Here is an 18,421-nt window from a genome sequence, read left to right on the forward strand (position 1 = left end):
AGATTATATGTCTGATTCTAGCATTTTTTTATAACATTTGGAATCTGGGAAACAGCTATGAGTTTATTCAAATCTACTCCTCTACTACCAAAGAACTGATAGTTAAGTCACACATCTGGATAATTATGTACAAATGCAGAATCAAAATTGGTCAACTTCTTAATATGATAATGCTTCTTTAATGGTGGCACTTGTCTTGGAAGTTTCTGGAAGTGAATAAAACAATTTAGAGAAACAAATCATAGCTTGCCTCATAATAACATTTTTGAAAATGCAGAAAAATCAACACCTAATTTATCATACTCTTAATGATTTTTTTCCAGTTTAAAACAAGAACCAAGAAGAATGGATTTTGCAAATTGTTCATTGCTATCTGAATTCTTACTCTTGGGAATTACCAATAATTCTGAAATGGAAGTAACTCTATTCGTGGAATTTGTTTGTTTATCTCATTATTCTCTTTGTAAATCTTGGAATGATTATTTTAATCAGAGTGGATTCCTGGCTGCACACACCCATTATGTTTTCCTCAGCCACCTGTCATTCTCCGACCCATGCTAGTCGAATGCAGTTGTCCCCAAGATGCTGGTAGACCTGCTTGCCAAGAATAGATTGATTCCTTTCATTGGCTGTGTTCTGCAATTCTTCATCTTCTGTCTCTTTACAGATGTTGAGTGCGTGCTGTTGGCAGTGATGGCCTTTGACTGGTACAAGCCCATAAGCAGCCTTCTGCTGTACACAGCCAACATGTCCAGCAGGCTGTGAGCCCAGCTCCTGGCTGGGGTTTACCTGGTGGGACTGGCAGATGCTCTGATACACACCACACTGATATTCAGCCTGTGTTTCTGTGGGTCTAATGAGATTAATCATTTCTTCTGTGATGTTCCTCCTCTCCTCTTAATATCTTGTTCGGAAACATAGGTTAATGAGTTAGCGATATTCATTATTTTTGGTTTTTTGGAACTGAGCACCATCTCAGGCCTTCTTGTCTCCTATTGCTATATCATCTTATCTGTTTTAAAGATCTGCTCTGCTGAGGGGAAGATCAAAGCTTTCTCCACCAGTGCCTCCCACCTCACTGCAGTTTCCATTTTCCAGGGAACCATGCTTTTCATGTACTTCCATCCCAGTTCTTCCTACTCCCTAGATCAGGACAAAATGACCTCACTGTTTTACACCCTGGTGATTCCCAAGCTAAGCCCTCTGATTTATAGCTTACTCAACAAAAATGTAAAAGAAGTTGTGAAAAAACTGAGAAGAAAATTATTTTAAGTGAATAAGGTATTACTCCAAATACCTACATACTTCTACCAAAACAAATGTATACTTCTGTTGTTTTTTCCAAGTCATATAATTTAAAGTGGTTTATACTATATTAATGTAACAAAATTTGTATGTATGTAAAGTACTACATACCAATAGTTGGTGGTTTCCTAAATATACTCTACTGCATTATCTATCTTGAATTTAAAAGTGATAATCTTGAATTTTGAAAAACTTTCTAGTCTTCATTGCAGTAAGGCATAGTCTCATTTGTTTGGTGAGTATCTTATGAATTGATTTAATAATTCCAAAGTATCGAGTGCCTACTATGTATGCTTTGTCAATCTGTGAGCTTTGCATCTTTGTAGAATATGAATAATTCATGATAAATAATTAATTCACAATAAAGTACAAAATTATATCATGTAAAAAGTGAGTACTCTTAGTACACACAAAATGTCTAAATCCAGACTGCAAATAAGAAAAGAACCTTTGAAATGGGGATTTATTTTCAGATCAAACACCCAGTAGTCACATTGAAGAGCAAGTGATGTGGAGAAAGGATTTTAAATGAGAATCAGAAGTAGAGACCCTGAGGTGCACAGAAAAGAAGCTTTTTATAGGAAGATGTCCAGATGTGAGAAATAAGGACTAAAATAGTGATGATTTGAGTATTTTTTCACATACTTCTTGGTAATTTATATGTCTTATTTTAAGAAATGTCTATTTGACTCTTTGACATCTTGTATTCAAAGTATATTCTTCTATGAATGTATTTTCTTTTTCTGTTGAGTAGTATAACAGCCATAGGAGTAAATTCTGGTGCTCTATTTCATAGAAGGATAACTCAGGCAATCGTGTTGTCCATTTTAAATGAGTATAAGAAAGAAATTTGAGTGTTTCTCCATTAAGAATAAATATTTGAGATAACAGATATGTTCATATCCTCTTTTGATTACTAAGTAATGAATTTATGACTATTAACATATTGTGCCCTATAGCTTCGTGCAATGTTATGTCAATTAAAAATTAAACGAAATACCCCCTGCCCCAGCCCACAGGAGGTGACCCCCTCCCAGTGCCCACGAGGAGGCTTCCAGGCCAAAGTACCACCCGCTGTCCCAGTGCACAGGAGGTGAACTGCTCCCAGCACCCAGGAGGAGGCTTCTGGGCTGAAGTACCACCCCCTCCTCCAGGGCACAGGAGGTGAGCCACGTGGGCTCCAGCAACCACTCCCCCCAACCCCCTGTCAAAATGAGAAGACAGGTAAACAAGTCTGAAAACCAAACTTCAAGATCACCTAAAGTAACCCCAAAGGGAAAGGAGAGGGAACACTCTGATATGCAACAACTTAGACTCCCTGAACTGGCAATAAAAGAGGATCTGGAAAAAATGAAATCAGAAATAATTACTCAAATAACAGCAGATTGTGCCCATAGTGCAAGACATGATTAATAAATCTAGAGAAGACATAGATAAAAAAAATAGAGGAACTGAGGAACATGATGGAATCCCAACACAGGAAACAAATGGAATCCATAAAACAGGTACAAACAGATTTCCAGGAGATTAAAAACTCCATTGAAAGCTTACATAGTAGAATGAGCCAATGTGAGGACAGAATTTCAGACACAGAAGATAAGATTACAATTAGTGACCAGGAAGAAAAACTGCTTTAAAATAGTAAGGGACCATGAGAAATCAATCCAGCAGCTACTAGACCATGCGAAGAAGAATGACATAAGACTGATCGGAGAAACAGGAGAGAGGGCAGATGACATAAAAAAACTGTTTGTAGAAGTGATGGCAGAAAATTTCCCAAGCAGGGGAAAAGACCTTGACACTCAGATAAGGAAGGCATATAGGACTCCAGCTAGCCTTGATCAAAAAAAATCTACACATAGGCATATAACAGTTAAGATTCCAGAAACCCAAAAGAAGAACAAAATTCTACAAGCAGTTAGAGAAATGAAACAAATCACATAGAAAGGTAAGTGTATCAGAATCACAGCAGACTTCTCAATGCAAACCCTCAAGGCTAGAAGAGCTTGGAATGACTTATTTCAAGCCCTAAAGAAAAACAGCCTCCAACCCAGATTGATGTACCCTGCAAAACTACCTTTCAAAATAGATGGTGAAATAAGATACTTTCATGAAAAAGAGCACCTTAGGAACTTCATGAATACTAAACCAGCACTCCAAAAAATTTTAGACAACATCCTAGGAAAAGAAAATGAGGATCGCAACTCTAGGAAGCCCAGCAGAATTAATCTGTTGGGCATGACAAGAAATTAAACACAAAGTGGGAGAATCCAACAACAAAAAAAAGTCATGACAATGATAAGTCAATACATATCTGTGCTGGCTATTTATCATCTTCTTATATCTCCTTTTTAATTGGGTTGTCTATTAATGAGCTGTAAGAGTTCTTTATATATTCTGGTTATATGTATTATAAATATGGTCTGTTTAAGGACTACTTTTCACTTTCTTAACGATGTCATTTAAAGTTCTAAGTTTTGATGGGATCTCATTTATCAATTTCTTTCTTATATACATCATGTTTTGTGTATCCTAGGAAATTCTTGCCTACCCTAAATTCATGAACATTTTCCCTTATAATTTCTTCTTAAAGTTTTATAGTTTTAGTCTTTCATATTTAGGTTCATAGATTTTTATGTATGGAAATAAAGCGTTGAGGTTAATTTTTTACATATGGATACTAGGTGTTCTAGTGCCATGTGCTGAAAACACTATCTTTTCCTCTGCTCTTGAATTGAGTTTGTGTTCTATAAAATGTTAATGTTAAATAGTCTTTCAAAACTCAGTGGACCATGTATGTGTGAATCTATTTCTAGATTCTCTGTTTTATCCCATTGATCTATATGTCTTTCCTTATGCCAACACTGCCTTGATTACTGTAGCTTTAGAGAAGGTCTTAAAATTAGGTAATAAATGTCTTCCAACACTGTTTTTTTTTCTTTTTATTTATCTACATACCTTTTAAATTTCAATATCCAATTCTTCACTTATAGCAAGTATACACAGACTTGAATTTTTATATATTCTTTGTGTTTTCTAATCCTGCTAAATTCAAATACAAGTTCTAGGGGCTCCTAGAGATTTCTTAGTATTTTCTCTGTAGATGATCATTTCATCTACATATAAAGATTTTACTTCTACCTTGCCAATCCTATGCTAATTGTCTTTTTATTGCCAGACTATTTTGGTTTGGGCCTATGTTTCAAACTTTAATGGACAGATGAAGAGTAGGCATATCTGCTCTTGTTCCCCACCTTAGAGAGAAAGCATTGTATCTTTTCCATTCTTATAAGGCATTTTTGCTGGAAGTATAGAGTACATGGCTTATCTGTTGAGAAGGTTCTGTTCTACTTCTAGTCTCCTGATTGATTTTACCATGAACAGCTGTAGAATTTAGTCCAATACTTTTTCTGCAACTACTGACAGGATTATATGGGTTTTTCCTTTCCTCTGTTAAAATGTTACTTATAGGGGTGGATCTTCCAATGCTGAACCAACACTGCCATCCCTATAATAAAACCACTTTCTACATACTGCCAGATCTGACTTCTAATAGTTTGTATTGTTATACATATTTTTATCTATGTTCATACATTTTTCTTCTATTGTCTTTATCCAGTTTTAATATTAGCACAATGCTGATTTCCTAAAATGAAAGGAAAAGTGTTCATTCTTTCTTCTGCTTTAAATGTTTGATATAATTTATCAGTTAAAATATATATGAGCCTATTGTTGTCATATAGGTAGGTTTTCAAACTAGGAATATACTTTCTTTAATAGGTGCTATTCAAATTTTATATTTCCTCTAGAGACAGTTTCATTAATTTGTCTTCCAAGGTACCTCTTAGAAGTTGCTAAATTTATTTCAAGAAAGATTTTTGAAATATGCTTTCTACATCCTTTTAAATTCTGTAAAACCTGTGGTAATGTCCTCTAAATTTTGATATTGTAATTTTAAAAATGTATAATTGATATTGTGTAATAGGAAGAAAAGGTCTAAAGGAGCAGGGGAATTGGGAGGGGTAGGGGAAGGGAAAGAAGGGAAATGAAAAAATATGAGAAAAGAAAAAAATGGAAACAAAGTTTTGCAAATAGGGAAGGGTGGAGGGGTTGAAGGGAGGGCTGGGGAAGGGGAAAAAAAATAAGAACCAAGACATTCATGTAATGGTGCAAGATCCCAATGATGAATGTAACTGTATTTTATACCTAAAATGTACCAATAAACTTAGTGGAAAAAAAATATAATAAAATGAAAGCAAAATTTCAAAGCAAAGCCCCTCTACGGTCCACCCCTGTGCTTCAGTTCTCACCCAGCCCCTTCCTTGCAGCTTTCCTTCCCTTCTTCCCTCTCTCATTCCTAGTTAAATGTCCACTTTTCGGATTCATAAATCATACTCCCCTAATGGCACTGTTCTGCTTATTAAACTGTCATTATTAAACTTTCATTTCTCACCGGAGACTGCAAGTGTTCTTAGTTCAAGGACAGTGTGGCTTGGGCCTGCCAATCTAGCTCACGCTTTGTGACTGAGAACCAAACTGGAGCAGCAAATATTAAAATCAACCCACATCATAAGATCTTGAGTGCCTTATTAGATATCAAATTGTAACTAATTTAGGATGTGACATATACTTTGAATATATATTTCATAGCTTTTAAGAAAATAATTAAGTGGTTGTGAGTTCTATTATAACGAATCTACAAAAACATGCATGTTAAATAAACAAGAAATAAAGAACATTCACCTAGGGAGTCATTCAATGTCCAGCTATTTCTTCTGGCTCTACTCAAGTTTATGAAGTCAAAACACAGAAAGAAGATGAGAAAATGGGGCAGGTATTTGAAGGGTTCTACAGCACTCTATGAAAATCTGCATTAAAGATACAGCCAGAGGATATCCTATGTTCACCAGGTGCCACTGTAAGATATCCTTCCTGCTTTGCAAAGTGGCATCTGAGGGACCCTGTTCCAGGTTATAGGCAAGCACGGTGGTGGATAAACCCTGTGAGGAGGAAGATTTCTTTTGGAAAATAGGTTTAGAGTTTCTTCTTGTACCATACATCCTTAATTTACACATTTTCTTTTGTTAATTTTTCTTATAGAGAGGAAACATTGTTAATGTTCAGATAAATTGGAGCATTCATGGATTCCTGATACTTCAAAAGATATGAGGATGTCACCTCCCTTTCATAGGATATATGGTAGCTATGACAGAGAAAGAAATTTGCTATGCTTATTGTTCTATTTATTTAGGTCTAGTAAGTGCAAAATAAAAGGAAGAAAATTTTAACCACCACCACCACCAAACCCCCGCAAATATATGGGATTTTAGGTAACAGCTTGATGAATTGAGGTCCTCATGTGTCTGAATTGGATCAGTTAAAATGAAAAATAATGTACTGGGAATTTTTCTTTAAGTTTTTCATGAGCTATCCTGGCATAATGGTACACTCCTATAATCCCGGCACATGGGAAAGCTGAGGCAGGAGGATCCTGAGTTTTAGCCCTTATTTGGAAGACATTTTCTATTACTTATCTTTGTACAGAACTGAGTATAAAGAGCAGTAATCATCGGACTCTGTCAACCTTCTGAACTAGGGGAATACAGAAACTGTATCATATGCTGTTGGCATAAGAGGTCCTGTTATATCTCCCTTTCTCATGGATGAGTACGTCCCTGTGAGATGTCATGGGGCTTTTAAATCTCCTCAAACTCCAATTTAACATAAGACCCATTAGTCTGAATTTTTAAAGGGGGGGGTTAATAATTAGTGGATGATACAGAAGGGGATTTCAGACAGTGGAAATTAATCACCTTGATGTCTTTTCTATGAAGCACTTTCAGTCTATAAATAATGTCCCTCATAACACTTCAAAGGAAATAAGTAGTAAGTAAATAAGAACAATTCCATGCTTGGACTAAAAATTTAGTAAGGACAATGCTCTTTCTTCTCTTCTCCACCATTTTTTCTTTTATTATTTACTATTCTGCACCAGGGCGCCATTCCACAGTTACTAAGTACACAAAGCACAGCTCCCTGCAAAACTAATGGGAAAAACAGGCTTTATAAAACCGACAGAAAAGGAACTCCCTAGCTTTCATTTCTTTATGTTTACCTTACACGAAATTCATGTAGACCTCTTCCCTTTGTCCAAGGCTGAAATGAAATACTTGCAACAGGAGTTAGAACTTCTCTTCTCAGATTCCAGATCCCTCATCCATCCGACACAATCAGTTCAGCAACCTCCATATGATGGAGAGCCCCAGTCTTCTAGTGCACCTTGCAGAATGAGCCCACCTCTTGCCCTAACTCTAAGTACAATGGACACTGGACTTCTCCAAAGAACTCTAGCAAAGGGACTCCATGTCCCTTGATGAGTTCATACATTACAATATGCTTTGTTGAACACCATTTAAAATAAAAACAACCAAACTGCAGTTTGGAATCAACACAGTTTAAATTGTAAAGAAATAATTATTGATGTAAACTTATGTTCAGTGGGAAAACAAAAAAGAACAAGTAATATTTATATTAGTATTTTATTTTGTAACATTTCATAGTGTCTCCCTGTGTATCTGAAAAATAAAAAGTCACCTTATTCTAAGTAAGGTATTGATAATGGTAATTTATGAGTGCCTGGATATAGCTAATACCATAATATATTACAGTAATTAAATTTAGCGACTTGGTTATGTTCTTCAAAATACAATTACTTATCAACTAATATAGTTATGGAAAAAGGCACCAAGATTCACCAAGATTTCAGATTCTCAAGAGTATTCTCCTTTATTAGGTTTTTGTCATGAAAAGAACATGAAAGTTATACAGGGCTTTCAATTTAAGTCCTCTTTCCCAATTTTATGTATTCTTTTAGTTATAAAATATATTGATGATATACATTTCAAAACATCTTATGCATGCATACATTTATAAAGATATGCAATTTCAGAAGGATATGTGTCTTGCATTACTGACTGAGCAGTTTGAAAGAAATAAAAATACACCCCATGTCTTAAATATTTGATTCCTCTCTAGTCTCAAATGGTATATTTGCCATTCATAAAGTATGTTATTTATCAGGACTTCTCAATAACCTTCCTAATACAATGAACTTTACCAAAAAGAGAGTAGATATATTGATAGCTATAAAAATGTAGGCATACTCCTAATTTAAAATTGTTTTCAGCTGTCTATCATTTGCATAAATTCACACTGATTTTTCCTTTAAAGATGTTGGCTTAATAATTTTACATATTTTAAAGAATTCTTTTCTTTGTTTTTGGTTATATTTTTATTTGAAGGAAATGATAAAGATATCAGAGATTCCAAGAAAAGAACTCGGAGGTTAGAGTGAGACAGACCCAGGACTGATCTGTTATTTACTTGTTAGCTGTGTGACAATATTCAGGTCTCAACTTCTTTCCTCTCCTATCAAGGTTTGACATAAGCAGTACAAGTTTACATCTACGTCTCTCCTGGGAATTTATATTTATCCCTGGTGTTGCTCAAGAGACTCTGTGGTCACCTGAGCCAGCTATCAAGAACCAGCTTCCCAGCTGTCCCAAGAAGATGTGCTGTTCACAGCATCATGTACTGAAACACAGACCCCAGGCTCCCTGTCCTGTGCTCTTCAGAGCCTGCTCAGCCAGGTGACCAGGCTCTAGCTGCAGGTTCCCCCTTGTGCCATGTTTGTAAATCTCTCCCAGCCACCAGAGGGCTTCCGCTTCCCTGATTCTGCCCTCACTTCCAGTTATTCCTGAGGAGAGGTTTCTCCATTGCTCATCAAACTGGCTGCACCATTCTGGTGCTCAGGCAGATGCCTGAAACTACACTATGATCTAAGCCCCAAATCCCATATTCTGAGGAAGTGACTTTAGTTAATTAATCCAAGAGTGCTTCTTCCATGCTATCCTGTGTAGCTCCATCACAAGGGCCATGGCTAGAATGGCACAATGAGAAACAAAGGAATCGATCTCTTTCCACTGTGATGAATCAGGCCTTTCTGCTGCATATTCTGGAAAAGTAAGCACTCTCCCTCTACTTGGGGATGCCATTATTGTCCTCAGTATTGAAAGCTCACATTAGCTTAAGCCTTGTTACATTACTGATCTCTGTGGACAATTTTTTTAATGAAAATCCACCCCACTCCATGAAATAGCATTATGGCTTCAACCTACAACCCAGCCTTTATTTTCACTCTCAGATGGCTTTTTGTTTTAATTCATCCTACCTACCATTGTTTTTGCTTATTCTTGGATTGAACCTTTTATTTTTACTCTCCAGCCACACTTTCTTGAGGTGCCTGCTACAGCAGCCACCTTAGCCAACATCCCAGTGTTCATAGCTCCAGTTCCCATCCATGGTCCTTGGAGCAGGCTTCCCTTAGAATGTAGCTGTGCACCTACAAAGTAAGAGGTTTCAGACCCTGTGTACTCCTGAGAAAATGTTTTATGAATCAGAAATTAATTTAGTTAGTATCTTCAAACCATTTACAAATGATTTTTGAAGAAGTCATTGTACTTGGTAGCATCTTAGAATAGTCAATTGCACACATAGCACCTCTGTCGAGAATGAAACAAAATTAATTCAAGAGGAATGAATGGTTTCTGTATATCATTTTCCCCCACTGCACATAATCTTAACTAAAAACAATCTATAGTAAGCTTATATTTGTTTCATATATATTCACTCTTAATGTAGGCTAGACTTGATACTATGATAAAGAAGTGAGAGATTAATGAATAAGATTTAATAAACAATCATTATAGAGTGATAGAAAATATATATACAAGCTAAAATAAGATAAGACAGACTATGTGAACATCTTCAGAGTATATCTAAGGTTCTAATGAGATTTAGAGGACAAATTATCTTTTGAAACTGAAGAGAAATTCATGAAAAACTATGCAGGGATTAAAATTTGAGGAAAGTTTTTTTAGAATGAGTAGGTTTGGACAGGTCAGTTACAATGTGTATATATTTACATGGGAATCAAAATCAATTGATGAAACTGTGAATTGCACTTATTTTCTTTCATCAAAAGGGATTCTGATATGCCAATGATTTATCCATTGCTGAGAGTGCTTTTTAAAAATATTTGGAAAAGGAATGAAAAAGTGTAAGAATATGGATGGTGGAAGACAAAGTGAAGGGTGACTCTTCCTCTGACACAAATATTAAAAGTGTCAACTCTCAAAAACTAAAGAAATGTATATCATACAAGTAATGTGAGAGAGCTGAGCTGAACCTGCAGCTCTAGGACTCTTCTGGGGTCAGGAATTCACTACCCACAGACTTGGGAAACATCCATATTAAATTAACTTTTTAAAAAACAGAACATTGTTGAAATTGCTTGGCCCATTTCTTACATTAAGATAGCCTCTTTTGCTGAATTATTTTTCCAAAGGCATTTTTGACATCCTTGTTCCTTAGACTGTAAATGAGGGGGTTCACCATGGGTATAATCAATGAGTAGAACACAGAGGTAACTCTGTCAATAGCCATTGAATGGCCTGCAGTGGGCCGCAAGTAAATGAAGATCAGAGTGCCGTGGTAAATAGTGACCACGGTCAGGTGCAAAGCACAGGTGGAGAATCCTTTCCTCCTTCTTTCTGCTGAACCTGTCTTAAGGATCGCTGCTATAATACAGACATAAGATAGGAGAACTGTTAGAAGACAAATAGCTTCCACCAAACTAGCAAACACCACCAGAATGATGTTGGGCATATACATGTCAGTGCAGGACAGAGAGAAAAGAGGGGCAATATCACAAAAGAAATGGTTGATTTCCTTGGAGCAGAAGGCTAGAAGGAAAGTATTAGTGGTATGAATTATTGAGCTCATAGTGCAGCCCAAAAATGCTCCAAGTGCAAGCTGGCAACAAACTCTTTTGGACATAATAACAGTATAAAGCAGGGGGTTACAGATTGCTATATATCTGTCATAAAGCCATAGCAGCCAAGAGGAAAGATTCGGTGTCAACCACAAAGCAGAAAAAATATAACTGTGCAGCACAGCCATTGTAAGAAATGGTCTTCTCATCAAAAATCAAGTTCACAAGTAATTTGAGGGCAATGACAGAAGAGTAGCAGACATCAACGAAGGAGAGCATGTGGAGGAAAAACTACATTGGGGTGTGCAAAGGGGAGCTGATTGTGATTAATAAAATCATGCCAAGATTCCCCATCAAGGTGACAGAGTAAATGGAAAAGAACACAGCAAAGAGCAGATGCTGAATTTCTGGATGGTCACTAAACCCCACAAGAAGGAACTCAGTGGTCACAGTGCCATTCTCCAAATTCAACATCTGCAGTGCTTCTGGGTGTGTGGTGTGGTGACAGAAGAAGGACAGAAGTGGGCACAATAGCTGGACACCAATCAAAGGAAAGAAGAAAGAAAAAAGTTCAAGTAATAGAACAGGGATTCTAAATCCAGTTAGTGTAGTTTAAGACACACTTCCTCATTTTTAAAATTACATCAGGAATTTACCACCTGCCTTTTTTAAACTATTATTTTCAACATTGAACAGCACCATCATCAACCAAGTTGCACAATTTAAAGCTGCAATTCCACTTTAAATTCTTTAATTCTCCCACTCATCATCCATGTCAAGTGATAGTGGATACTCACCTTGGTGTAGCAAACTCTGGATTCAGAGCCCCCGTTCCCCTTTGTGCTATTGTGTGTGGATTTCTGAAATGGAGAAAAGCGTTGCTGGTCAGGGTAAAGATTTGTGCATGGAGTAGATCTGTGTTTTACACTTTGAGCTGTGGCTCCCCCTGAGGGGACCCAGGGAATTCTTTCAAGTGATACAAAGTCCACTGATAAATTAGAAAGAACAGAAGTTCAGAATGAGTATCTAAATAACTATCTCCTAGGTGTCAACCACACCAGCTAGGAAATTTGGCTCCTGACCAAGTTACAGCTTCAAATATTCAAAAATATTCAAAATTCATCTCTCTTATTAAATACAAGAGTGAAATGAATCTCCTCCCTCCCTCAGTATACTTTCCGTCACACTCCTTAACTGATAATAAGTGGCAATGTAACAGTTCTCCATTAATCCAGGCATGTATTTTGTTTTTAATCTGGAGTCTAAGCTATTGAATAAAAACTTGTCATGCTTGCAAATTTATTATAGCCAAACTAGATATACATAGTAAATGTAGAATATTTCCATGTCCTCCATAGTGGAAAATTATAAAAGAGTAGAAAAAAACAATTAAATAAGCTTACCTACTCATCTCTCTAAATTAGTTCTACCTTTCATTCCCCTTGTTTAGTTTGCTACTGTATAAAGTACAGATAACCATTTCCAATCCAAATGCTTTCCATGAGCAGTTTGTCCACTTTAGTGAGAACTTATTTCTCCCCTCACCATGGAAAAATAGAATTTCATATGCATTTGCTATTTATTTATGAACTCTTTATCTTTCAATTTAAAGATTTTAGAATTCTGTTTAGTACCAGCCATAAAAGTTTAATAATGAATAAACTAAATAGTATCACTGAGCATGTACACTATATATTTTTCTGAGTCACAATTTTAGGTTTTATTAGGTTGTGTGTAAACATGTATATACATATAAACTGGATATACACACACACACACACACACACACACACACATATATATATATATAAAGAGAGAGAGAGAGACAGAGATGGAGACAAAGACACAAAGAGAGGCACACCCTTGTTCTTTAGCAGTTCATAGCACCCACCGCCATTACCCTGACATATAACTATTTTAAACCTTTATTATTTTATTTAAGAGCCTATTTTATGATTTTCTTCTCACTCACAGAATTTATTTTTTAATTTTCAGAGACAAATAATGAATGGACAGTGAGTCATCATGCAAGCATTTGAATACATCAGTGTCGCTCTCTGTCCCTGCTTCCCTTTCTTCTCTGGGGAATGAGATCCTTCTCTCCGAAGTTGATCTCAACCACTAACATTGCCCTGTCAGGTAAGATCCCTGTGCTATTACTAACCCTCTCTGCCTCCTAAACTTCACCATGCAATAATGCTTAAGTCAATTCTATGTTTAAAACCTTTGACCCTCTTATCTTCTGCCCTTATTTTCTTCATTTCATTATGATGTTTCCTTTCAGGCATCCACTGTTCCTTCCACTCTTAGTCCAGTCTACTGCGCTAGGATTTTTGTTCCCAAAACATAAAATACTATTTTGTTCAATGTTGCAAGTTATATTCTTGCTGTCTAATCCAAAGATGTTTCAATATGTGTCCATTTTTATATCAAGTGTTAAAACTCGCCTTTCTTCTTAAATCTCCACCTCCCCTGGCTTCTGCTCACCTAGCTTGGTTTCTCCCCAGATTAAATTGTATATGGAATCCACACAGCAGCAGTGTCCTAGGGCTTCTCTCAGAGCCTACTTCTGTACCAAATGCTCTCTTCCCTGGTAAGGATCTTGTTCCTTTTCTGAACTTAGGACCTGAACAATGACAGCTTTCCTATCTCCATTCCAAAATCATAAGTCCAGTTTAAAAATGATTATAGAATAGGCACATAAACATATCAATTCTAAAACAAAATATAGTTGATATCACTTTCCAATGCTATGTCTATTCCAAGATTTCTCTCTTGGTGTGCATCACTATAACCTGTGCTGCTGGTCTAAATAAAGACCCTACCCTTATAATGTGTACCCAGTCACATGTTCTAGATTCTGTGGATTCATTTTCTGATTTGTAAGTTGTACTTTAGCACTTGTCTACATGGGTATGAAGAGGTTTAAATGAGTTAACACAATTAAACCCTTTGAAATTCAAGTTTTTAATTTTTTTCTTTTACTAGTCTGGTGATTAAACCCAAGGCCTTCACTCTAAGCAACATCCATCCCCAGCAATTTATCTTATTTTTCTTATTTTGAAACAGAGTCTCAGTCACTAAGTTGGCCAGGCTGAATTTGAACTGAAATTTTAGTTATAAATAGTCAATCATGAAGATACCTTTTAGCATTACTGGATGTTTTTTATATTTGTTATTCTCAAGCAAGAGGTGCAATTCTCATGTGTCAGTTAAAATATTGAATGAATAAATAAATATTTTTTAAAATTTAAAAACATTCAGTTGGAGAAAGAAAGCATCACTGAGGTAATAGTCAGCTCTTTGGATTTCTCCCTCTCTGAAGTTCATGTACCTTCAACTCCCATTTCTGTCCACAAATGTGGAAGACAAAATTGTGAACTTATGGAGCAAGGGGTGGAGCACTGGACCCTGCTGTGCAGGCAAAGGGAGGTCTCATAATATCCAGTGCCTGGGAATGGAGGCCAGGTCAGAGTGCTTCTGTGTATGACCATCCTCTCTTTTGATAATTATGAAAAATTAGCATTATAAAAAAGAGTCTTACTTTTGGGGATAATACTTGAATGAGCTCCTTTATCTGGTCACTGAAGAACTATCACATTTTTGCTGAAAATGTTTTCTACTAAAAATTTTGTTTTCTTGTTTGTGGTACCTGACTGGGTATGGAACCCACGGCCTTCGTGCTGAGCTACATATCTAGCCTTAAAAATTCTATCTCTCTCTCTCTCTTTATATAGATTGATTGATTGATTGATTGATAAAGAAGTTCTTGCATAGTTGACCAGGCTGAGCTGGAACTTGCCCCAGCCTCCTTGAGTTCTGGGATTACTTACTTGTGTGATATACCAGACCTTGACAAGACTTTTATTTCTAATCACAGAATTAAAGATGACCAAAAAATAAATCTATATAGAGAATTATACTTCTAATAACCTTTCAAGGATATTACATGTATCAAAATCATAAAAAAAAAACCTAAAGGCTGAAAAATTAGATATGAAGTCCAAAAGGAACTATGGAAGGAGAAATGACAACAGAAAAGAAAATATTAAAGAAAGTTAAAAATATGCCAAATCACTTTTTATGAAATATGGATGAGAGTGAAGATTTCCAAATAAACTCCATAAAATGATATAGCATTGCTATAAGCTGTACATATTGAATTCTAGTAGTATATTTTAATTTTTTTTCCTTTAAAGACAACCTACAACACTTATTAGTACTGTTATTTATATATTGATAACTGTTACCACAAGCCAAAATAAGTAAAGTTATATATAAAGTCAATCTTTATATCTAAATCTTTTCAGTTTTTTAAAATTATTAACATTTGTGAGAACTACACCTACACTTAGATATCTTTTAAGCACCTAATAATGCTGAAGCTCATTTTAAGAATAACATCTACTCAAACACTGTTTCATCGTGGCTGTCTTTTTATTTCAAACACCCGGAAAATATAAAACCTGCAGGAATCTAGGCATGTTTACTATTGAGACGTCCGCTGTCTGTGTGTACAATAAGTGGCTATAAAGGAGGTGACCAATTATAATCCCATCCAGCTCTCCTACCCTAGGATTATGATGCCAATGCTTACCAGATTCATAGTTTTCACTCACTTTCTCACTACACTGCTGCAAGCCTCAGGTCATTTTCTGCCAGAACAATTAATTTGACACATAAGAACAACAAAATAAAATAATCCATTTTAACATTTTTCACAATCCAGGTGGGGTAAGCCTTCTGTGTTCACAGCAGAGATCTGTGCCACCCTGTGGAAGGAGGGCTCTGTTTTCCTGGAGAGACGACACCTTGAATACCTCAGTCTGCAGTGTTTGTGTTGCTTTTGATCTCACAGCAGATCCCAGGAACCCAACTCTGATTTCTAAATCTCCCACAAGAAAAATATATGTGAGCAATTAAAAGGTTGCACCAAGGAGTTCATTGAACACCAAATTAAATGATGTAATATGTTTGCCTATTTTGTAAGAATAATGTGAAAAACATATTTCGGCTTTCCAAGTCGTAGATCATATAGAAATTTGGGGTGTGATATTTGATTTCTCACATGTTTTAATGAACCCAAATAAATTTGTCAAACAGCTATCAGAATATCCCATGTAAAATGATGGAGGAATAAACTGGAAATAAGCAAAAATGTATTTAATGAGTTATAATTAGCAGATCTTGGGAGTCAACATGTTTCGTAAAACTCATTATGAATGAATTTAGTAAGTATGATATGTACTGTGATATATTTGCCTATTTTAAATTATACCCACCCAAGGTCAAGTTGTATGAGAAAATCTTCATCCAACAAATGTATTTATTCTGTGAATATTTTGTTCAAGACACCTGTCTAGGTACAAAACAAAGAAGTGAATAAATTGAACTAAGTAATAATAATTTTATCAATTACGCAACAGTGAATGAGAGCAGGATGGAAAACAACATAAGAAATTACATGGAGTTTTAAACATTCATGGCATGATTGGATGCTTGATAATGAGATTTAGACACAGTGTGTTGCCTAATAAAGGTAAGTATGACTATGTATATATATTCATATATATATGTGTATATATATATGTGTGTGTATAATATATATATATATATATCTGGCTAGAAGTGTCTTAAAATTCACTTCTAAGAGCCTCAAAAATTTTAATTCATGAAAAGGATATTTATAAGTAGATCTATTAGATTTCTTTTGGATGAATATAGCAGAATGCAATGTTTTAAATTGTCTCAAGCATAAGTGGAATTTATGGATACTTTCAAAAATCATGTGCACGTGTTTGTGATACATAATAAATGCATCACCATGGGAAGTTGGTACACTGCTCTAGGGCCTCATAATCCCTTTTACTTCCCCTGCCCTTCCCCTGTGTCTCCTCTCCCTCCATCCCTAGATTAACCTCCTCATCTGTATAACGTCTTCTGACTTAAATATCAGGAAAGCTCTCTCTTCTTGGAAAAGAGAACTTTGAATAGTTTTAAGCTCTGTCAGTCCAGAGAGTTAGCAGCAGCAGGAAGAAACTCATCTCTCCCCATTCATTCCCACAGAATCCCCCAGCCGGGGAGGTAGCACAGTTATGTCTAGCAGAATCAAATCGCTGTGTTGCTTTAGTGACTGATCAGGGACAGGACCAAATTCCACTGGGATCAAGACACCGACACACTGAGGTTGCCATGCTGCAGGAAATCTAAGCTGATATTAGTGGAAGTATGAGAAATTCGCCTCAAATTCTATAGTTCATAAGGGATGGAACAAAATATAATTAGTTCCAAAAAAGGTAAAAGAAACGTATGTGGTTGCTTTTCAGACATGTTGGACAAGCAATCAATGGGCCCAAGTCACCTTCTTAGGTAACTTGGGAAATTAACTGTGAAGTTACATTGGGAAAAATCTGATATTAAATTTTTCTGAATCTAAAATTAAAGCAGGCTTCGTTTTTGCTAACAATGTCCAACAGTCTCTGCACGTGAAAGTATGACTGTATCTTAGTAGGATATGGAGACCAATAATTATCAACACTGAAATGGGAGTGACTGAGTATCTCTGACCACAAAATCCAATGTGTCTGAAAGGAGCATTGGAAGTCCTGGAGAGAGATCAAATTAGTAACTGGATAGAAGGAGGGATTCAGGGTATCTGGAAAGGGTTCTGAGACACAGGGAGGGTCATCAGTTCTGAGGCTGAGAACACAGCTCTGATTAGAGTAGCAAAGGTGAAAGATTTTTCTATTCCATTCTTCTCATGAACGAAAAGTCTCACGAGTGATAACTGAAATCTCATTCCATTTGAAATATTTGAAAATAGAGTCAATACTATTTTTGCATCAAAGAACCTACTTTCTCAGTCAGTAATCATTCGTGTAAAGTACTGCGACTCTAGCTAATAGTATTCTTTTGTATGTGTGAATTTTGCTAAGATTAAATGTTTTCATCCCAAAAAGGAAAAGACAAAGGAAATAGTAACTCTGTGAGGTAAGGGGTGTATTGGTTACTCCACTTATGGTGACTAATTCACATTGTATATGCACATTGCATAACCAAGTTGTATACCTCCATGATACAAAAATTCTAGTTGTTAATTTTACCCGAATAAAATAAAATAAAAAGAAGAGAGAGGTTGCTTATATTTATGCTAAGCAATGATACTGCAATTTTTAAAAAATATAGAACAAATGACTCAATCCCAATATTGCATTTTATGGACTGTGCCTCCTCAGTTTTTATTAATATCATTACAGTTTTTAAGTTCCACAATGAGAATCTCAG

General features: G+C 35.9%; 2 pseudogenes; one reads left to right on the forward strand and one right to left on the reverse strand.

Annotated features, from left to right (window-relative positions):
• The first annotated feature begins 345 nt into the window (after positions 1-345).
• On the forward strand, positions 346-1,272 carry LOC101704203 (olfactory receptor 5W2-like; annotated as a pseudogene).
• Positions 1,273-10,674: 9,402 nt separating this feature from the next.
• On the reverse strand, positions 10,675-11,620 carry LOC106008076 (olfactory receptor 5I1-like; annotated as a pseudogene).
• Between the last annotated feature and the right edge of the window lie 6,801 nt (positions 11,621-18,421).

Source organism: Heterocephalus glaber, unplaced genomic scaffold (assembly GCF_053883595.1).
Source record: "Heterocephalus glaber isolate CG9 unplaced genomic scaffold, H.glaber_assembly_v1.0 deba00000896, whole genome shotgun sequence".
NCBI lineage: Eukaryota > Metazoa > Chordata > Mammalia > Rodentia > Bathyergidae > Heterocephalus > Heterocephalus glaber.